At 39.7% G+C, this 23,379-nt stretch overlaps 1 protein-coding gene across 1 annotated transcript in view; it reads right to left on the bottom strand.

Moving 5' to 3' along the window:
* Positions 1–23,000, bottom strand: part of eya1 (EYA transcriptional coactivator and phosphatase 1) — a 59,474-nt gene extending 36,474 nt beyond the window's left edge. Inside the window, exons 1-2 of the mRNA XM_054622587.1 lie at positions 22,737–23,000; positions 18,600–18,662 (exon numbers count right to left, since the gene is read on the bottom strand). The gene's annotated coding sequence lies outside the window, so the exon portion shown is untranslated. The remainder of the gene's footprint in view (positions 1–18,599; positions 18,663–22,736) is intronic.
* Positions 23,001–23,379: the final 379 nt, after the last annotated feature.

Here is a 23,379-nt window from a genome sequence, read left to right as displayed (position 1 = left end):
TTACTACATGCGAAATGCTGGCGAGAGGAGAAGCAGCACGGCCGGGAGCCGAGGCCTGTTGTCTCGGTCAGACGCCGAGAGCCTCTCAGGTCTCCTCGCAGCATTCCTGGCCTCAGCAGATGGCATTGGATGTCAACTGCTTTAACTGTGTTGGTTTTGTTTGTTCTGCCAGTCAAAAAGGGACTCCTGCAGGGACCAGCATGTTTTCCTAGCCCGATCAAAAATGTAAACTGGGCCAAGCAGAAGAACATCCCATATTTCAAAGGGGCGAGTTCGGATACATTTGCAAACTAGTTTATTACTCTCATGCTAAAAAGTATACTGTATTTGCTATTTTTTTATTATGCATGGAGAAAGAAATTAAGTTGTTATGTTTAGGGTTTGCAATGTTAGGGGACATTTTTGTACATATGTTATTTATAATTACAGAAAAATTGGACTGTTCAATTTCTAAAACTATTGTACTAATACTGTATGTATTATAAAAAATAGAATTTATAGTGAGATTTTTAAGCAATTATTATAATACACTGTATTATAGCATGAATTGTTATTTAAATTACATCATATTACATTTTTAAATTGACTTCTTCATCTTGATGTGAGTTGCATTTATGTTCACTTAAATGAAAATTAAGAATTTATCAAGAGCAATTTTTGTAGTTTTTTTATCTATCATTGTCAATGAATTACAGCTGACCTGTGAAGATTAAAGGCTTCCTCTTTGCTTGATATTATTACCATCAATAGGCATTTTTGAATAGCTTAACAGTATTACAATTCTTAGAATAATAAAAGGTGTCGTAGGTGCTGTACCACAACAATTAAGGACAAGATAAGTGCAGAAATTAAATGGTTACTCCTGCTGCTCTGTTGATATGAATACTTTAATTGACATTTATATCTTAAATTAAATGCTGATGCAAATGTTCCAAATAAAGGAGATAATCCCATTTACATACACAAACACACACACACACACACACTCTTGAAATACCCCCAAAATTTGAGAAGAATAGACAAGACAGTTAGAAAACTGACATACCAAACATCACATACAAATTAAAGCCATACTCACTACAATTATGGTTGAATCCCTGTGTGTTTATCCCTTCTTACGGCTTCTTTAGAAAAAAAAAAATCTTCTACAGAGAGATCGTTCAGTCCAGAAGAGCAGCCAGCAAACTTTCTGAAAGCGTGCTGGTAGAATCTGTAGCACAATAAATGTAAACTACAAGACTACTTTTTTCTTTTTCATTTTAGTTGTTGGAACCCATGGAGCCCCGCGCCGTATCTCAGGAGACCCGGTCCTAGTGAGAAAGAGAGTTGTCCGATTACTGCTTCAGGCAGTGACTAGTGAGTGTCTGAGGAAGAGGGAAAAAAAGAGAGAGAGAGAGAGAGAGAGTGCGAGAGCGAGGGAGAGGGAGGGAGGGAGGGAGGGAGAAAGGCAGTGAATGAGGGAGGGAGAGGGAGGCTGCTGCCGTTTGAAAAAGCAGGAAAAGTTGCTCGGTGCTCTCTCACAGGAAGACTTTGGGTCTGGAGGAGGCACGGGGGAGCTGAGCCTCACACCAGCTCCCCATATGTCATTCACTCACAGCTCTAAGCAATACGGCCCTCTGCAGATCGTATCAGTGGAGACCAAGACAATGAAACGGCAGATCTCTCCACTGTCCTGCCTGTCCACTGGAACACCAGGCTCCGCTCACACACCCCAAGGGGCCCACACTTTTTTTATCCCCCCCTCTTTTCTCTCTTGTTTTTGTTATGCTCTTTTTTTTTTTTTTTCACCACAAACCACATTTTTTATTTGCTCTCTCTTGTGAGTCTTAGGTCGCTGCAGGATTTCTCTCTTTGTCATAGAGGGACTTCTGAGGATAAACAAAGGGCTTAGGTTCATTAGCTTAGGTGATGGGAAGCCGGAGGTTTTAGCGGCGGCCGAGCGGCTCGGCTCTGTCCGTCTCCACGGCAGTCTAGTGGAAGTCCTCCGTCAACACATACACGCCGCGTCTGTGTGCAAGGTAATGACTGCCTTCTGTCTGCTCCAGGTTATTATTTCAACTGTGCGAAGCTGCTGTAATACACAAGGCCGTGCTGCTACTGATGAGCTCAAACTGGTGATTTATTCAAGCTGGTGATGAGGCTCGCACGGCTTTCGCTTCAATATGTCTTGACTGCTTTTTTCCCAAGAATATCAGTTCTGTGTAATGAATGGTTGAGAGGTCAATGGACCATTTAAATGTTGTTTAATTCCCACATAGTAAAACTGTGGCTGAAATACCAACTGTAATACTGAAAAATGATTACCAAGAAAGAGGAAATCATACATTTACTATGGTAAAGAGGTGGTGACAGAGGAAGAACACCCACGGCTAGAAGAATAGTACACTGTGTTAGCGGTTGATCTATGTATGCGCCGCTTGTACGTTACCTACTAGTCAGTGGGTGATAATAAAAATTCAAGAAAGGTGGCCTACTGCTAAAAGAGCAAATTTTTTTATTAAATGGAATTTTATTTTACATAAAAAGAACTGATAAAACAGTCAGTTTTCTACATGATCTCAGGAGTTCACAACCCACACTGAAAGCAGGTCAACGCCAACCTCTGCAGCAGTCGTCAACAAGGAGCTGACAGAAATAGATTCGAGCTGCACTGCTCCTGATTTAAATACACGGCAGTAATGATGTGGACGTGCTGGATATGCAAGTGCTACTTCCTTTGCCAAACCAACTGCCCACAGGTAAATACACAGGCTCACGTTTCAACATCCAAGCATGAAATATATTGCATATTGAGCAGGTTCTTGATAACTCGATTGACTAATAGATGCTTGGGGACTCTCAAGTAACTATTTCTAATAGCGGAGGGGTACACATGCCAATCGAGTTACTGCTTTTTACTCTGTCACTCTCTATTTCAATAAGCAGCTGTACAAAATTAGTTTGAGATGTAATTTTGCAAGTGAGTTATTTTCAAATTGCACGGTATAATTACCCAGAGATGTTTATGTCTCAACGACTGAACTCAGATTTTCCTTGTACTCTCCTGCCTGCAGTGCTGTACGGTGCGTTTTGAATCAAGGCTCCAATCAACATAGCAGTTTGACTGGTGATGTTTGGTGATTACTATTTCCATGTTCCACAGTATTCAATGAAAGGCTGTACAATGCAAACAATGCCTTGTAAAATGAAGGTTCAACTTTTAATTTGTCAAGATGTTGAGTTGTTGGTGGTAGAGAATGACGCATCTGCACGTGTCATTAAGCTTTTTCTGCAGTAAGTAAACAGTCACAAAATTAAAAAAATATTACATTTTAAGAAGCACTAAGATAAATTCAACATGTAAAAACTTCATTAGATACATTAGAACAATATAATAATATTTTCTGCCACTATAAAAACGTGTATACAGCCTAATGAAGCCGTTCTACATCTGCCAAATGGAAGCTTAACAAAAGATGCACTGATACTGTCCGTCTGACATCGGCTCTAAAACGTCACTTGCCAAAAACTTTATCATCAAGTGAGAAATTTGAGAAGTGGGCTAAGATTTAATGTGAAGCCGTTCTTTATTGAGGATTATCTTGATGGGACTCAATGGTCCTCATGTGGGGTTGCAGGGATGCCTGCCTGCAATTTAGAGTGAAGAGAGATCGGCACTGTCCTCCACTGCCAACAGGTTATCCACTCAGCTTCTCACACACATGAAAATAGACTCACTTCCAAATGGCTGATTCTATTTTTGAGATAAGGAATGGACGGTTAATGTACATCTAACTGGAGTCTAAGTGCTTGGAAAGTTTTAGATCCTAAACTGCTGTGAGTTTTTCCTCTGCTGGTCCACGAAGGGGAACATCTCGATAAAGCGAGTTTGCTTATCTTGACGAGGGAATACATAAACAGAGTGAAAGGTCCAGGAGCGGTGTGACAGGGGATCAAATGGTACGGATGAAACAAAATGCTAACACCCTGGTGACACAGTTGCAATATTTTCATATGCATATGCTGCAAATTTGTTTAGGTAGAGCTACTACAGTGTTTTTACAACGTCATACATTGAGGGGGATCAAGTTCCTTTTTTGACAAGTCTCAGCAGAGCGTTACACTCCAAACCTTCCCCCAAGAAGGGAAATCTGAACTTGGGATAACTTTGGATAAAATAACAGTTTTTATATATTTACACAGGCATTACTAGGTGAAGTGTTCACCTATTGACTAAGAAGAAAATACAAAAAAACTCTTAACTACACAAACCTCCCATCCTCCAGCCTTGCCCCTGACACAAGTGGGACATTAAGTTTGCTGGATGGCAATTTGTCAAGTAGCTCTGTAAGTGCTAGGTACTGGATATTCCCGAGTTATTCAATGTGCATAGTTTCCTGTCGAAAATAACCGAGCTGCACAGAGTGACATATCCTTGGTAAAGCAAAGCAGCACTGATGACCAAGGGAAAGTCAAGATCATTCTCAATACTATTCCATTCCTCCTCTGTTCCCACTGCTTGTGTTTTCATGTGAACTCCATAACACTAACTTAAAAGCAACTCGCATAGCAACAATAACCAGAGCGGAGCAATCAAAGCAAAAACAAAAAGCAAGCAACATAATTTTGAGGCCCAAAAAAACATGTTACCTTTAAGAGTTTAAGATGTCTTTCTACATGCAGTATTCAAGTATAAACAATATAACATTAACCCATCTATCTACCAGGCTTTCATTAAAATCTAAAGGGAAACTTTGATGATGACAAGTTGCCACCACAAAAAAGGTTTTGACAGTGCAGACAGATAATTTTGAAGTCCCTCAAGGTAAATTAGTAGCAAGACAAGTGCTTTCAAGTGGTGAATGAAAGTTTCGAGTGAAGCCAGAATTCCTTATAAACAAACATCAGGTTGGCCCGCCTCACCGAGGAGCAGCGATAAAAGTAAACATAGCATACCTCAACATGAAAATACAGTGGAGTATCCTCCACAAAAAGCGAGGAACAAATGAAACGGTTAACCTCAGTGGACGTCATAAACTTAAAAAAAAGTGACCTTTTTGTTTTGTGGCTATTGGCTCCATGGAAAAAAACATTCTTTGAACTAAGCAAAATATCTGTTTGTATAAAACATAGAAAGCACATTTTAGAACAGAACTTCCAAGAATTTACACAAGTCATTTCTTGTATTGTTGTACAAAGAAACCCCAGTGCATGCTGAGCAGTATTTGATTAAAGAACACTCAGCGGACACATTTATCCAAGCATATACCATGAGAGACAAGTTGTACTTTATGACTGGTGAGGCACACCTGGAGAAATTCTATGAGGACCCCGAAAATCCTCAGACAGACACTTTATTGCTCTCCAATGGCCCCAAACAAGCCAAACAAGCACACTTTGGAGACCTATTACTCAGAATGAGACATCACTACGGCTGGAAGTATCACCGCGGGCATTACACTTAAAATATATAGCCTGTTAAAAGATAAAGAGAATAATAAGAGTAAATTCAGCTTAATAAGGCACATAAACAAGGTTTGTCCAATATATTTTAAGATGTACGTCTTCCATATAATATGATTTTAGTTATCAATGAGAGATTTAAGAAAGGCAAAATACGCACTTCCATAGGGGCAGAAATCTTTATATGAAAGAAAGGTCTCTCCCGATTCAGACTTCAACACAAGCCTATACACGTAGGTACAATTTCTATATAAGTGAAGAACCACGTCACATCCTAAGCTGTTACTGGCATTGGAGTTGAACCGAAAAATTCCTCCTAAACTCTCTTATCAAATTCTTTGAGGCAAAAAGTAGGTCAAAAAAACTGAGCTTAGTGAGACATTTAAGAAAAAAAATTGAAACTCAATAAACAGACCAGATTTTACCTATGCAAATTATCATTGTGCTGAATTACTAGATTTACACCAGAGATGATTATCAATTACATATGGACTTTCTATGAATTAATTTGACTTATCTTTGTTAATTAGAAATGCCCTACCCTCCTTTCTAAACAAAAAACATATTAGAAAGGAGGGTAGTTTTTGGTTTTCTTCATTCTTTTATGTGAAGCTGCTTTTGTCAGTCTCAGTAGTGTGCAACCGAATTGAATGTTGGATGGACCTTTTTTTTTTAAACAAAGTAGCAAAGATTTCATATTGTATGGTTCACCGCATAACACACACAGGGATAAATGCTCTCATATGCCTTTTCCCTAAAGTACATTGAATTCAGTGTTGGATGAAGCTTCACTTCCCTGGCGCATTTAAGATGATACAAATAGATGTTTGCAATGTGGAAAATAAACAGACAGGTTCAGTGGATAGATCATAATACAGTGTACATATTGTCCTGCTCTTTTTCCTCAAAGCTGCCCTGTAATTTGGCAAATTGCAAACAAACAAAAAACATTTAGATTTAAATATCAGTTGCAGTAGATTCCTTTAAATTCAAACAAGTCATCTTTTGCCTCCTGTCTCTAGATTCATAGCGGAAAACTTGAGGCTTACTTTGATTGCAAATACAACTGCTGAGGAATCAAGTTCATCAGATATCAGGGATTGTTACAGGTGGTATAAGTGGTGGAGGGTGTGACTTTCTGGTAGTAATCTGGTATTCTGGTTTAAAGACGAGCCTCGTCAGCAACGCCACTAAATCTAAGTCAGCTGCACCCTAAAATACCAATATGTTTGGTAATAAATTTTCAGCACCCCTCTAATGGCAGCATTTGTCAGAGCTGCCCCAACTGTCTGGGACGGCTTCTGACTTGCGCAACCCGGGCGGCCAGAAATGTGGCACTCCCCGTCTCCTCCACAGCTGCCTGTCCAGTTGGGCCCAGGTCAGCAGAGTGCTGGGGGCCGTGGCGCTCGTCAGCAGGCTTGTAGTGGGTCTGGCCCATGAGGAAGGAGGGGCTGGTCATCACTGGGAACTTATGATCTCCACAAAACCAACTCCCAACGGGTTAGAGTACAAATGCAGAGGTTATAGACTTAACTTCTGCCTTCCAACACCACCCCCTCAGGCTGACTCCCTGTTCCTGTAACCCCCCCTAACTGCCAGCCCCCTGACTCACTCACCAAACCCCCACTAGTCCAGCCACTGTGACATTTGTGAAGCCAGGAGTCCACGTAACAAAAACACATTAGGCAAATGTCTGGGGTCAAACGTCTGTTTGAATTGGCCAGATGAAAGCCACTTAGATTGGGTCTGTGCCATTCTGCTTGGAGACTAAATGCAGTTACAAAAGAGGCAGTGCTATGCGAGCCAGTGGTTTGTCTCACTGACAGAATATGCTTCCACATTCAAGTTCTGATACCGTGTGTGCCAAAGGACGCTAAAAGGGCTTGGACAAGGCTATTTAAACCGGAGGTATTACCAATCAGCTATCTATCCCTACATAAATAAAAAACAAATACTACACACCGGAAAATAACTTATATTTAACCTACATCCGCATTTGTTCACTAAGAGGCAAGTGCGAGCTTACACAGCAGGGTTATTTGCAGCGATGAATGGGCATTCCCATTGGACACCAGTTTTCGGTAATTTTAAACTCCTGGGCAGACTTAACAGCTGGGTTTATCTGTCTCCCCGGCCTCCCTCTGCATGTGCACCGACGCTCGGATTAACTAGGCACCAAATGTCACTCATTTTATAGAACGGCCGGAAACATGCTGAGCTGCACAATTTTTCACAGCCTTGAGGACAGGGTGAACTATTAGCAGGTTGCCCAACCAGTGGGTGCCTCCAATCATATCAGATGGACTAGAAGCATGACAAGGAGCTCCAAAATAACCAATGGGCTAATCACAGTTTAAGACTATGCGAGGAGAGCGCTGACGTATATGCTAATACTTAACCCCAAAGTACCTCCTAGTGACTTCTGTGCATGTGTCTGGTACTTGTCGCTGCAGTCTCCATGAGCAACGGAGACAGCCTTTCATTTCTTGTTTTTACTAGAGCACTACTGCTACACTATCAATATCCAATGAGCAGGAAGAGCTGTCCAAATTATTTTACAAATTTAGAAAAACAAAGACTGCATCGTCCAAGTGAGGAAGCCTCTAACAGTGGGTTATAAACCTGTAGGAAATAACAAATACAACAGTAATTCATTGAGAGTAATCATTCTCTCTGTCCAATCCAGTCTAATTGTAATGTCAGTCCACTTTCTTGAGACCTCAGACTTTGCAGCTTCCCAATGCCGTCCATTTGGACAAACATATCATTGTGAAATACATCAGTAGAGCAGAGTGGACTAAATGATATGCTAACTTTCATGTTTGTTTCCTCTTGATGTGTTTGGAACAGCAGTGGCCCTGGTAAAAGGTGACTTCCTCTACGCGGAAATGGAATTTGCAATGCACTCCTTACAGCACACTCTCCCTTTGTGAGTGAAAATACGTTGCATCTCATCTAGCTAGAACTGCTGAAGCAATTTGAGGGAGAACAGTCTAATAGTTTACAGTTTTCTATAGCAGTAACCACACATATTTCTGTTTCAATGTAAGACCTAGTGCTATAGAACACACAACAGTTGTTAGTGACAGACTAATGCATTGTGCTACTGAATAATTCAACTCAAATGTCCTTTTTTGCAAAAAAAGAGAGATTACCAGCAACAAAAGCAGAATGTGAGGGACAAAAAACATGACCTCCTCCAGGACACTGACAAGTCTAATGTCCATTAGAGAATAAGGTCTAAGTGCAAAAATAACTTTGTGGCTTTTCTATACATTTTTCCTGTAAATGTTTCATCTTCTTTTATCTTAGTATTTGTTGCAAAGCAGCATTACTGGAATTTAGAAGTGCTCACGAGGAGAACTTTACAGTAAAAGGTGCTATTCAAGGAGGAAGTAACAAACAGGCTTAGGTAGGTGAATAACCACAACAGCGGCGTTAAGAGTGAGCATTGGGCTGGAAATGTATTGACAGGTCAGATTTACGTGCATTTAAAAGCTTTAAAGACAGAAGTGATTGATTGTTAGTTAAGTTAATGTATCTCGTCCATAAACTAAATGGATTCCTATTGATATCTCACCTCTTTTAAAAGTCCATCTCATTCCATCTATTGTCTAGCCTCTTTAAATCTATTCTGTGGACATGAAAGTGTCTCAATGTATCTACATTTTGTTATCAAGAAGCAATACTGTTTTACATTTTTACATTTACTTTTAATCCGGCAAACAACTACAGGTCTAGAACTGAACCTTGATAATGTTCTTGAGGTTAATATGAAACAATTGTAACCACATGTATGTAAAGGTAACAGTGGAAGAGAGAAAATAGAGCTAATGACATTACAATATACTGTATGTGATCAAAAGGTAGAGACAGATTTTGAAATTGGAGGCAAGTTTGATGCCAAGTTGCCAAGTGCCTAAAGGGAGATCTTTTCTTGAACTCTGTTCTTGACACCTTTGATAATGAATATGTCTTTTTAACCCTGTGAATCAGAGATAAATTATCACTTTAATATGGAGGGTTTCCTGATTAACCTTTTGTCTAAAGACGCACACAGTGAGGGAAGACGTGATGAACTGCCAAGGACCTCGATGATGAACATATGAATCATCAATACCAGCAGCTCCGTAAGGCTTCGCTAAAAACACAAACGAAACCACAACAAAGAAATTCCGGTGATCCGGGGCATTGCCTCTGACTCCAAAATAAACATTACTTTTTGTTACTAGGATCTGCTTCTGCATTGGGAGCAGACAGTGCATAAACAGGAGAGAAGAGTGAAGCCTTCTTCCTCTTGACTTTGTGACTCAATCGCTGAAGCCCCAGGTGTTTTTTTAGTTCTCAAAACATCCAGACAACTCTCTAACTGACTTTCAGTCCATCAAAAACACAAGAGGTTATCTCTCTTCTGAACGTGTGAATAAAATTGTTGGTAATGCTTTCTGTGCCTACTCGTACCAGCTAGATAGACCTATAAATAGCTCAGCAGCCTGCCATGGAAACAAACAACCGCCTAGCCTCGGATCAGTTACAGGACTAGAAACTTTTTATAGGTCACAAAAACTTCCAGTTGCCTTGGAAACAATGTGGAAGAATAGTGCGCTTTTGGACACAGAACAGGTAATACAGGTCAGGGCAATTAGAGGGCCCATTTAGTTGAATAGGAGTTATCTGGGAGCTGGCTTGGGTTAATTGAGGGGTTTGCTCATTCACTGGCCACGGACTGTTCTGCTAATGCTGCACCTGGGCCAAGGCACCTTGAACTCCTCACAATGGAAAGAAATGCCTTTTTGTTTTCTGTTAGCCAGGGGGAAGTATCTGGTGGAAATCTGCCAAAGGACGGGACTGGTGGTTTAACAGAAAGCCACTATCTGACTATTGATTTCCATTTTGACCTGGATAATATTGTTAATTCTGCAGCCAAACTAAAGTGGAAACATAACGATCGGTTTGACAACAATTGTGTCCAAAACTCTGAGGTGGAAAAATTCTGTTCATCTCGTGCTCAGTGGCAGCTTTGTGCACATTAAAAGCTTTAATATTCGGGGGTTTTTGTCAAGCGAGGTGCTTCTACCTGACTTTGTACATTGTTTATTTCCAGCATTTTTGGAGGTCCTTTATTTGTGGATACCAGACTACAACTCCACCACATCTGGATCAAACTCTTCCTGTACCTGTTCCTTACAATCCCATAGACCAACCTACATCCACAGCTGTGACTCTCAGAGTATCATGGCCCATCCATTGCATGATGACTATGCAATTTACAAAATTACAAGCTAGCTGAAACCCTGCCCTAAAGAAGCCCCAGACTCTACCTGAATTATTAATCAACTATTGATGAAGGCCTGATAAATGCACTCGGCTCACCATCCCAATGACATTCTTAACTCCTGCCCTCGGCCACTTCTCTGCGTGCCTATATGTTTCTGTCAGTTGATACAAAAGTTTAGAAGATGTGAAGAGTGCTCATTTAAATCACAAAAGGTAATTGTTTCCAACAATGTATCAGCTTACATATCTCAACTGTTCTGCTATCTCTCTTGCCCGGGAACTCAAATAAGCACATTTCCATGCCAGCTAATTACAGTTTCACACTGTGTGACATTCGACAATCTTCCCCTATTCTGTTGGCCAGCCACCAAAGTCTTCTAATGTGCTCACACAAGGGGAATCAACATGCCAACCTGATGGAGGTATGCAAATATCAGCAGAGAATTACAGGCAGAATTTTGATTACTTCTCTGCCTTTAGGTATTAATATAAAATCCATCAAGCTTTGAGAAACTGGAGAGAACATTATTGAAGGAATGCCAAAACTGTGACACGCTCTCTCTTAACAAAGTGGACAATTCCTCTATGGAAACTGAAGCGTGAATGGATGTATGTAAGCACACCAGGGAATGCATAAAACCCAAATGGTTTGTGGTGATGCTAATTTAGCAAAATAATGCACATTATCATATGACAGTCAAGCACTCCAGCAGCCCTTCAGAATGACCTCTGGGCCCAGTCGTCCATATCTCCACCACATCACCTCTAGCAGCTGCAGAGCACTTAATAAATTGCACCTTTAACAAAAGTAAAAGGTGATGAATTGAAAAAATGTTTAGCCCTTTCGTGCATTATTAATGCAGCCTCTCCCTCAAATCGGCCCTACGATAAATAATTAAAATTAATCTCATTATGGGAGTTTTCATTATAGGATAATTTAATTAAATGAAAGCCCAAGGACCTCAGAGGGCCTGGAGCCACTAGGGCCCCAAGCCCTCCTCCTCTAATGGGTCGAGGACAGGAGAGTGCACTGGTAATGCACAGGAGCCCATACATTATTTAATGGATCCCACTAAGTAAGAACAGATCAATGATAACTTGTCATCTCATCAATGTGTTGAAAGCATTCCAGAGCCCACTGCAGGACAAATCCCAAAACTGGAATAGAAAAATATCTGCACGCACAAACGGAGAGCCCACACACATGAAGTCACATGCACGTTAACTGTACGCCGAGCAATGTCACTGGCTGTCATTTGAGGATGCAGCTATGAATATTCTTTGTTTGTGCATATTGAAATGCAATACCAAATAGAGGATGCCTGTGCATTTGACTGACGGGAAAGCAGCGGTGGGCTGGTGGGGAAAGAGTTAGACTTCTCGTCTGTTGCCTACATTCCAGTTCATGGCAAACATGCTTCTGCAAATGGTGAAGGGGTACAAGGTGTACATCTGATACCAAACAATAAATGATATCGGAGTCAAATGGGAGCCATTAAAGACTTATTGGTGAATGAGAGGAGGGGCTGAAGAGGAAGAGAGAGTATCTGGGTTTGTCTTGTCTCCAGGAGCACTTAAGCACTCTAATTATCACACAGCAGTGAAGATGCACACATCAAGCTCACATCGAGAGGTCTTGAGCTTTTTTCCCCACCACACGGGGATCGAGTTCTTGGCTATTCACACAAGCACCAAAATAAATAGTGGCTTAGGATTTTCAATACAATAATATATAAAATGTACATGTCAGTAATAGATACTTTACCATTCTATGCATCTACTGAGTTAACTGACTTAACAAACTCTCAAGAGCTGCATTATGTTTAGCCCTCTCTACAATATGCCACATTATGTGTTATTACTCAGACTCGCTGTTATTGCTAGACTTCTACAAATTAAATGAATGCCATTATTATGCTTTAAAAACATTGTGGGAAGCGTGTGATAATGAAGAACACATGTGACGGACTTGCATTAGAATGTACAAAGTCTCTCATTATGTATATGCACGTCGAGCCTTCATTTCAAAGAGGAAATCTTTAACATAAACATTAGCATTTTGTGAAAACAACTGAGTAATTAGTTTAGAGCGTAATAAGCTGGGGGTAGGCACACAATGTAAGAAAGCATTCTGGCTTTAAAATGAATAAAAATTGATTGTGTCCCAATAAAAAACGAATTGGCGGAGTGTTAACTGGATTCCACATAAACGTCTGTAGCAGTCCCTGGCCGCTTTATTGTGTGCTAATGCAATAGAGAACACTTAGCAATAAATGCTCCTCTCTGATGAGCTCACAGAGGCTTTCCAAGATGGCCTGATGAAATTGTAAAAATTAGATTTGAGCTAGCTGCTAATGACTCCTAAAACAAAGGAAAATCTCTAAATAGAATTAGCCTGCCCTCTTCTTCTCTAAATACATCATATGTAAATTACTGTCATTCGGAGAAATATGCTTGCCTGGAAGGTAAAGCCTTCATTAGAGATCTCAGTGGGTTTGGGACTCGAACAAGAACTCCTCCAGGACATTTAAAAAGTTTGAGTGCTGAGGGATGGTAAAGGTATTGTTCATTCATGGCAGCAGATCAGCAATATGACTTTTTTTTTTTAAACCAGATGGAGTTCTTAAGCTGAGGTAGATGCTATGAGACACAAATATGGAGTGTGTAAAAATGTCGTCAGTGTCATCTATGTTTTTGTGTTTAGCTTGGAATCCATTTGTGCTCAATATATTTCAGCAACTTCAATGTACAATTTCTGAAAAACAGCATTCTCAGATATACTATATACTTCAGTGGATCAATTCATAAAGGCAGCAAAACAGAAAGATATTTAGGGTCTGAGTGACAGATATCCAATAAAGTTAATTAAATGAATGAAAGTCTGATACATAATAGCAGTCACATTAACCATTAAGTGCATACATTTTCATTTTAAGCTTTTAACAGGTCTTTTGTTTCTGTGTTTCATTAACTAACCTATTTGCATTTCATTTGTACAATTATTTTCTAAATCATAATAAACTTAATGCCTAATCAGTGAAATAAAATTGGGTGACTTGTAGTACAATTGTAGGTACAATTTTACAATTCAAACATTCTAAATAGTCTGAAATACAGAATATTGGCATTAAACAATACAATCTGGTAGATGGAGACAGAGTATGTCTTCACATGTCAAGTCTGACGCTGTCATTCAGATTGCTCTGAAATAAACAATACAACTTTGTCAACTTAAGGTTTTCAAGTGTTGACACTATTCTTGCCACCTATTATTTGCCCCTCTAGAGAAGCCTCCACTTAACCACTCAATGACAATTCACAATACCCTCTACTGTTTGTATAGGTCAAGAAAAACAGACATGTATGACAACTTTGCAGGAATTACGCACCAATTAAACAGGATAAGTAGTGTTTGCAGGAGCTGCTCAACTGTTTCCTAATACAAACAGAGGGCCTGCCAGTTGCCTAGCTTCAGGACACAGCCCTTGTGTGTTCCTACCAGGTAGGTAATTCACTTATCTGGCCATTGTTCTCTTTTTATCCCTTTTCAATCACATGGCTTTGCCGTGAGATTTGCCCAGCTTTAGGTAAAACCCGCACCAAATATAAGCACAGACCTCACAGGGTTTCCCAAAAATAAAACCATGCAGGATGTTTAGAGACCCTAAATGTTGATAATAGTAGAAATAGCTTAAAGAAATGCATTGTTCACAAAATGCAGCACTACATAACTGCAAGGTAAACTTATCTAAATTTAATGGACTGTCAACAATATTTTTTGATTTATATACTTGAGAGGAAAAGCAGAATATTGGATTAATTATGGACCCAGAATGTTTGCTGGACACATGTGTGGTTGGCTGCAATTGAGACGGTGTCTATATGGTAGTGAAGTCTGAGTGTTTTCTGCGGGTCTGACAGGAGGATCACACATGGTGCAACAGCCTGACTGCAGCTGTGGGGTATTTCCACCGTCCATAAGCACCTACCTACTAATGGGCTTAAAGTTTCTCATATTGACTAAAATCTGACAAACTGTTACTGCTCATTTAGTAACTCTTACATGCAATTATGTATTTTCAAACTAAATGCAAGGAGACATTTCCTTGCTATATACAGTATAAGAGATAACAACTCAGCTATGGGTGAAGGCAGAAAACAAGGCAACCGTAAATTCCTTATTTGTAATATCCCAAACTAACACACTAGTTTGGCACTTTCTAGAGAAAAGAACACACAAAAAAAAATTGTGGCAAAGATTAAGCTATGATCATTTGTGATATGTACTGTAGGTGTCACATTTGATGTATCTACATAGTTAATCGGCCCTGATGTTCTTGAAAGAGTCAAGCAGCGGATTACTGTAATTGAAAGTCCATACAGCGACAGAAATAACTGTTCTCACACAGGGGCTAGACCCACTGGTGCCTTTTGCTGTCTGTTGGCGAGAACTAAATATATTTTCTGCATTCTGAATGGCATTCCACTCGAACGCATACGTGTCAGTAGTTAACAGCGTATAAGAATAAATAGCTTTCTCAGCCAAGCCTCGAGACATGTCAAAGATGGGCGCATATGTTTGTGATTTGTTTGTTTTTAGAACAGTTTACTTAATATATCAAGTATAGGAGCAGGTGAAAAGAAGTATTCATGTCAGTATCTTCATTTTGGCTCTCCATTTTTTATCAGATTACATTAGTCAGAAGTCAGATGAACTTGTGCTTATACATATTGACAGAGTAATAACACTTCTGGCAGAGCAACAGGGCCTAATTTCTAAGGATCTTAACAGTGAGCCAGAATTATGTCACTCTGACCACCTGTTCCTCTGAAAAAAACGTCACCGGCCTTAAGTAGTTTCCGGCACGCATCCAAAATGTGAACTTCTGAACCGGAGTGCTTACTTTCTCATTTGTGTAGAAGCAGGAGGTGCCGGCGTGTAGCAACAGCCACTCTAATTTCGTGGCGGTAGAGGAAGGGTTTACATAAGGGATGTGCTGTTCTGTGCCTGTCACTCAACCCGCCTCTGATTGGCAAACACAAGATTGAGGCTGATGCTGTTTCGTGTCACCTAAAGGCTAATGAGAGATTAAACATCGGTAGCAGCAATGAACAAAATATTGTTCCAGTAGTCCAGCAAGGAGTTCACACTTGCATCTGTAGAAATAACCGGGAGAACGTTTCCTTATTGGGTGAATGGCAATAGCACTCATAATTAGAAGCTTATTCAAGGATTTTCTCTCTAGTCTTATACAAAGCAGCTGTAAAAATACATAAAAAAAACAGGAGTGAATGATCACTGACACGATCTATCAAAATAGAAATTGCAATCATCTCAGGAAAGTCAGGTTTCATACATTAATTATTTCTCATGTTGACAATAATTTAGACGGGGGGGGGGGTTACAGAAATAATATCTGAACTCAACAAAACGATTCCTTTCTCTGTCAAGGGAAAAAAACAGAATGTTCTACTGCTTATGCTGTCTGTCTTCAAGACCAAGTTGCATTGCAGGTGTAGCACAACAGTATTTCTTTTGGACCGGAGCTCCAAAATAGCTGTGCAAGCATTGCTGGATCACACACAGCTGCGGTCTGGTGCTGCTTACATCATTGGAGTTTATGCCAATTAGCCGTTCTCCCTATTTGCAGGGTGTTTGTCATGAATGGATGACACACATAAAAATAGATGGAACTGCCTCCACAGCCACGTAGCAGTTTGCTTACTCTGACTGACAATAAAAGAGTAAAAATAGCAATAAATATTTAAAGGGACAGTGTGTAGGATTGTTGGCATCTTGAAGTTTGGTTGCAGATTGCAACCACTTGAAAACCCCTCCACTCATTCTTCCCTTTCCAAGACTTCGGTAACATAAGCCGCCGAGTGCGAGTCCTTACCATACTGACACTACTTTAGGAACATTGAAATCAGCTGGTGTTAGCATGATTTTCTACTCCACGGGGTCATGATCCAGCAACTTCACATGCGCATTTGAGAACTACGGTGGCCTTCAGGTCAAGAAAAAAAATCTAAAAGGCATTGCTGAGCAACACAGCGGACTCCGTGAAGAGAACCTGCTCCTTGACTAGTTTCATGGTGGTTATACACTAATGAAAACATATATTCCACTTCTGCTATGAGATCCCCCGAAATGATAAACACTTGCCCTTTAAAAAAATAGAAATAATAATGGACTATTCATTTTTTAAATGTCACTACTTATTTGTCAATATTATATTTGTTTTTTTATTTAGATAAAACTACTTTAAATTTGTTGTAGGACCAGAAACACAAATAAGAGGCTCCACGGGAAGAGAATGCATTGACTGTACAGGACAGGCTCATGTTAAACTAAAGAGGCTTCCTGAGGAAACCGGCCCAGCAGTGGTCCATCAAGGGGAGCAGGGCAACCACCGTACTGTGGTGGTCTTGATGAAATCAGCTCACACTAAGGCCTATGTGCTGACAGTGGGGATGATGGTGGTCAGAGTTATTCCAGGGGTCCTGCCACTCAGTCCAGTAGATGACCTGTACAAGAGGCTGATAAGCCACAGACACAGAGTGCCACTGTCCACACAGTGTAAACTACAGCAAAACCTGAAGTAATGTTTCAATCAGGGAGCAAGACAGCAGAGACAGGCGTGCAGGCAGAAGAGGGCACTGTTCTTCACTGTTACACACATTACAATACAATGATTACAGTTTTTTCAAATAAATGGCATTGAAATACTCTTTGAAAGTATTTTGAGTGTTAAATATTATTTGAAAAGAGTGAATATTGACAAATTTAATTTAAGTATAACAGACAAATTTCTCTAAAATGTTAAATACGACATTAGGTCCATTCAAGGATCATAATGCACCTACTATATGAATGTATGAATTTGTGTGTATGAAGGCCGGAGCTGTGTGTAGAGAAGAAGCCGTATGCCTTGCTCCATTTGCTTCATGTGTTAAGGTGTCTATCACGTGTGAAACAAGCTATTTCTCTTCAGCCGTGCCTTTTTGACTCTGATGACATAATGCAGGAGAGAGTGGGTGCTGGGGGAACGTTCCCCACTCTTACTTTAATACACCTCTTTAAGAACAGCAGCCTTTCACACCAAGTTCAGCAGGAAGAAGTAGTAAAAATGAAATGGCCAAGACCTACAGTATTTCATAATTAATAGGTAGCAGGGAGAGAAGAACGGTCCACGCTGACGTAAAAAGATCAACAACGTATAAAAGTGATCATTCATTCTCCAGAAAATTACGGATGAAAAACACAGAGCCATATGTTATTCCTTTCACGAGAACAAAATCATAACAAATTTGAAATACACGTCAAGCTTTTTATAATCTTTGATTGCCTTGCTGTATTTGGAAGTCCTACAGAGCTGCTACTCTGCTTGCCTATAGGATCTAATTTGTTACCGAGGTGGTCCCAAGCTCATACCAGGTCACCACCTGCAAGCGGTACTGTAAATTACTTGGTGGGCCTAATTGCCCATGTCCGCTGTATTACTATAAACCACTAGTGCTGTGCTAACTCTATTGTCAGGTACTTAATCAAGGCCACCAGATTTATTTCCCTGCACTAACTCTGGGGACAACCACAAGCAGAGGCCTGAGTAATTGGATCTTTTTTTGCATCTAAAATTAACCACCTATTCTTAGTGAGAGCTGGGGTTTGGAAATGATAACAATAATGATATCAACCAATACCATATGAGGCCTTGCCTTTCATACTGGGAGTTGCATAATGCGTAATAGACCCAGATGTTGCTCGGGCTGACCTTACCTGGGGGGGTATGGTGCCATTATGCCAATCAAACACTGTAACACTTGATCAGTCACAGGCCTTAAGCCGACTGGAGAAGCTCAAATATTCAGTCTCTTACCTCACAGCATACGCTGCAGTAGCAACAGGCTTTAAGGTTAGCACAATCCCTCCTGAATGGACCCTAAAGCAGGAAATGACAAGAGAGAAATTAATAACCACAGTTCAACTATAACACATTTTGAAAGCAAACTTTTGTCATGCTTACAAACAAAGTCATTGCAATTTTTTCGCATTCTTTAAAACACTTGACAAACTACTTCCACAAACTACTAAAAAATACATGGGGATTGATGATAAATCAATTCGGTGAAAAGATATTGTGTAGGAAGAAAGAAAAGACAAAGAAACGGCAAAAAAAAAAAATTATAACAGCTTTGACCAGTTAAATAGGCTTTGTTAAGCAACAAACTTAATATTTTCACTGCATGGATGAGCTGTAGAGCTGCAAAGATTAGTTGACTAATCGATTAGTCGATCTACAAATAATAAAAGAATAATATTTTTTTAATGCAAAAATGCCTCTCAAAGGTGGAGATTACCTGCTTTTCTTTGTTTTGTATCATATAAAAGTGAATATCTTTGAGTTTTGGACGGACAAAATAAGACATTTAAAGACATCATCTGGAACTTTGAAAAAATGGGATGGACATTTTTAGTCATTTCTTACATTTTATAGACCAAACGATTAATCAAAAAAAATGTAGCAGATTAATCGATAGTAAAAAGAATTGTTTTTTTGCAGCCTTAACAAGCAATTTCAAAAGAATACACTAAACATGCAATAATTTAGCTTTAATATGTTTTCTATTCAATTTTCTTCATTAAGAGACTGTATATAGTACTTTGTAATATAACTCCTTTTTGTCAGTGCGGTAGGCGAAGCGGTGCAGAGTGAGAGAAGAGTGAGCACTGAGCATGCAGAGGGAATGTGGTCTGTGTAAGGATGTCAGAAGCATAATGGCCAGCTGAGTCATAGGTTATAAAAAGCTGTCATTAGGGATTTCTGTCCTCAGCAGCTCATCACACAGGACCTGTGAATTATTTATTACGCTGGAAACTCAAGTGCCCCGTTACTCAAGACCGCCTGGTTTTCTTCACTTCCCTTTCCTCAGGCTTGTTTAATAAAAGCATTTGGTCGTATAGGAATTAATTTAATTAATGCAACTACTGTGGTAATTCTTTTATATTGGATATAACAAATTATACACCAACAGTGCGTGCAACTAATGAGGTCTTTTATACAATCAAAGTGTACAATCAGAGTGTTTGTATTATTAGGATGGGCCTTGTATTTACTTTGCCTGCAGTCCAAATGACCACCTGATTAGCACTCAGTGAATTAATGAAGGACATTTTATTATATTGCTGATTTTTTTTAAGTTAGGCCAAAGAGCCAAGCCTTATAGCAACAATTCGGAAACTCTTACAAATACATTTTAAGCATGCATGATGTCATGACAACATCATAGGTCACACTTTGTATCCTAAAAAAATTAAAGAACTCCTAAATCATTCCCCCCCCCCTCAGTTTTTGATAGCAAAGTCAATGCAAATCAGCTCAGGCATTTTTCCTCACTTTGTTTTGTTCTCAGTATATGAAAATGGTTAAAAATCCCATGGGTCAGTGAAAATGATCCCTCCACTCCAGTCCCCTGCTCTAAGTCAGCCAAAACATTCCAGACATCAAAAGGCAGCTTTGCCTACCAGGGCCATTTCGGTGTCCCAACCTCCATGGCCCAGGAGGACTTGGTTATTTGGATAAATTAATTTCTGGAGTCTGCCTGAGTTGCAAAAACAACCTCCTGCCTGACAGCAAATTAGTCTAACTGAAAAACGAAGAAAATGCATAAGGTTAAAGAAAACATACGCTTTTTTCTCTTTTTTTCTCCACAAAAAAAGATTTTCTGTTTACTGACTGCTCTGTTTTGTTTATGTCTTTACATATCTTTAGAAAGTTTAATAAAAGCATAAAAAATATTGTTGAATACATCTGTAAACCTATCTGCTGGCAGGTGAAGAGTTTCAATAGGCAACATCAGCACACAGGCTGTAAAACACACATGCTGTGTACAGTACATGGCTGACAGGCAGTGTGCTATAAAACATGCTGATGTAAAAGTTTAACAACTGTCAGTGGTATTGAAAAAATATATATATACAATTGAAATCTCTTGTAGACTCAAACGTTCATAAAAGCGAAAAAAACAAAAACATTTCACACAGACTGTGAAAATGGGGGAGGACAATGGTTACGGGAGGGAAAATTATGCAAACAGATGAAGACAATCCAGAATTAATGGTCCGCAACATTTTCAGGCACTCAAAGAGCTGTCCAAGGACACCATAGGGGAGACTGCATGGCCCCAGTAATTGGAGGAGCATGTAACTTCAAAAGTGAGGAGAACAGACTGAAGAACTCTCCTCTGAAGTCAAGTCTTAAAGAAAACGTGAAGCACATGTACAGTGTATGGGGAATCTGGTACATGTGTGAATAAAACTTGTTCTGCTCATTGCTGCAGACATGATACATTGCAGCACTCCTGCTGTGCTACCACACTTTTTAAAAAACGGAATGAATTTCTGAACTCGAATCATTGGGTCACAGCTGCTCCATCTCAGGTCGGTGACTGAAAATACGAAATGCAGCGAAAAATAAATCTAGATATTCCACAGTGTCAATAAAGATGTCCAGACTTTCAAACGTGAGGATTCGCTCGCTTTTCTTTGTTTTTGCTGATCATAAACTGAATATCTGTGTTGCTAAATATAATACACATTTGGCTTATGTATCATGAACAGCAGTCTGATTGCCAACATCACGACTCAGTAAACCGGACACTCAAGTAGTAGCAAATATTACATTTAAAGGATGGAGAAGGGACAGACAAAGCAAACATCACCTGTGTTCCACTTTTCTACCATTGTGATTACAGCACCACATGGTTTGTGCTACTATGGACCCATGCATGACCTCTAGTCAGAAGGGAGCCAATAATCAGCAGCAACTTCATCATAACATTTAATCAGGTGCATAAATATGGCAGCTTCTTGAATTGACATTTAGACACTGAAGGACTACTGATATTTGAAAACTTGGTTCTGTGAGACAAAGAAAAACATCCAATCAGAGAACCACCATCTTTACACAGTTGTTGCTTACTCCGTACCTTTGCGCTGGTAGAAGGCCTGCGTCTGCACCCTGCACTGTAATCACGACTACATAACTTTGACAAAACCTACACTTCTGTCTTGATGATGTGCTTCGGCTATATATCATGAAAATGAGTCCAAGTCAGAGGAAAATGAAGACAAACTGTATCACATTGGAATGGGAAAAGCAGAGGGGAACACAATCTTTCCAAGGTCCTTCGGTCTGAGGGAAGAACACCATGCATGCTTGAGTCAATCCAACATACACTAACTGAGGAGAAAATGTCCATTTTTAACCTGCGATCCATCACTGTCAAGTGTGGTGCACAGTTAAAAAGGAAATAATTAGACAGAAAAATGACTGCAGCCTGGGGCAGGATAAATGAGAGTAAAAGCTAGGTGCAACTGCTGTTAACTTAAGGCAAATGATATTTTGATAAATGCCCTGTATGCAACTTGAACTACCTGCACCAGCCTATTTCTGGCAGTGAAAGCATGTTAGTCTTCTGCTATTGAAGGAAAATGTCAGACAATCCATGTTACCAACTACTGCACTATGCAAATGCACGGTTTGGTCTACTGCATTGTAAACAATGGCTTTTTTTTTGTTGTTGGATGGAACAACAACTGAATTATGCAATTTTGTCTTGATTACTTTGTGAGACTGTTAATGCACAGAATACACAGAGGTTAATTACCCTCAGGAAGAGTAAACACTTAAAATAACTGAAAAAGAAAGTTTTTACAAACTTACAATTGAAAAAAAAAACATATTTAAGAAAAAGAACTAACTTAAATGAATACACCGAGTTACAGTTAAGTTTGTCCTTTGAAAGCATTAATTTACCAAGCTTTAATGTGGAGTGATACATTAACACACAGCATGACTGTCTGGCTGGGACCACGCCCATACTGGAAATACCTCGCTGTCAATTCACCACACAGGGCAAACAACAAAGAAATGGCAAAACAATTGTTCCTCAAGTGAGAGACTAACAGAGAAGTAACAGAAAAGTCATCAGAACTCACATCATTTGTCTCCTACCTTATTGAATCCCCGCTGTCACCACATGCAACAAGTCTCTGCGTCCATAATGAAGTTTACCGTCTGCGTCTGTTTCTGTTTTGTTTTTCCCCTGTTTGAAAACTAGTCCGAGACGTGCTGGAGGGAAACCCGCACACATGTCTTGTCAATGTCCGACATTAACAGCTGGATCTTTGTTTTCAATAAGCAAGGGGAAGTCGGAGAGTTACAGTGACTTAACATGGATCTGCATGCGTCTGTGAGCTGGCTGACCACTGGTGTCCAATGCAGCAGGCTCAGTGTCTGCAGGTCACAGGTCACAGGTCACTCACAGGTTGACTGTACCTGTCGACAACGTGTACTTTGATGATATGTTTTAAACTCAACTGGATATGGTTAGTTTAGTCAAAGCTGCTATTTGTTTTTGGAACAATTTAAAAATAAAGCTTTAAATATTTACATTTATTACTCATAACCACTTAAAATGTTTTGAGGATGCCCATATATTAAAAGTATGTTTGCTGTGGTTCACCATATTATGGTGCTTGTTTAAAGTAAACTACAGATATTCCTTTCTAGCTGTATATGTACTAGAGCGCCACCTATAGGTTCATATGTAACCATCAATATTGTTGAATGATGATGATGCTTCTTATTGAGTATT

Source organism: Anoplopoma fimbria, chromosome 21 (genome assembly GCF_027596085.1).
Source record: "Anoplopoma fimbria isolate UVic2021 breed Golden Eagle Sablefish chromosome 21, Afim_UVic_2022, whole genome shotgun sequence".
Lineage (NCBI taxonomy): Eukaryota > Metazoa > Chordata > Actinopteri > Perciformes > Anoplopomatidae > Anoplopoma > Anoplopoma fimbria.
Note: the sequence above shows the minus strand (reverse complement) of the source record. Positions and strands in the feature narration are given on the sequence as shown.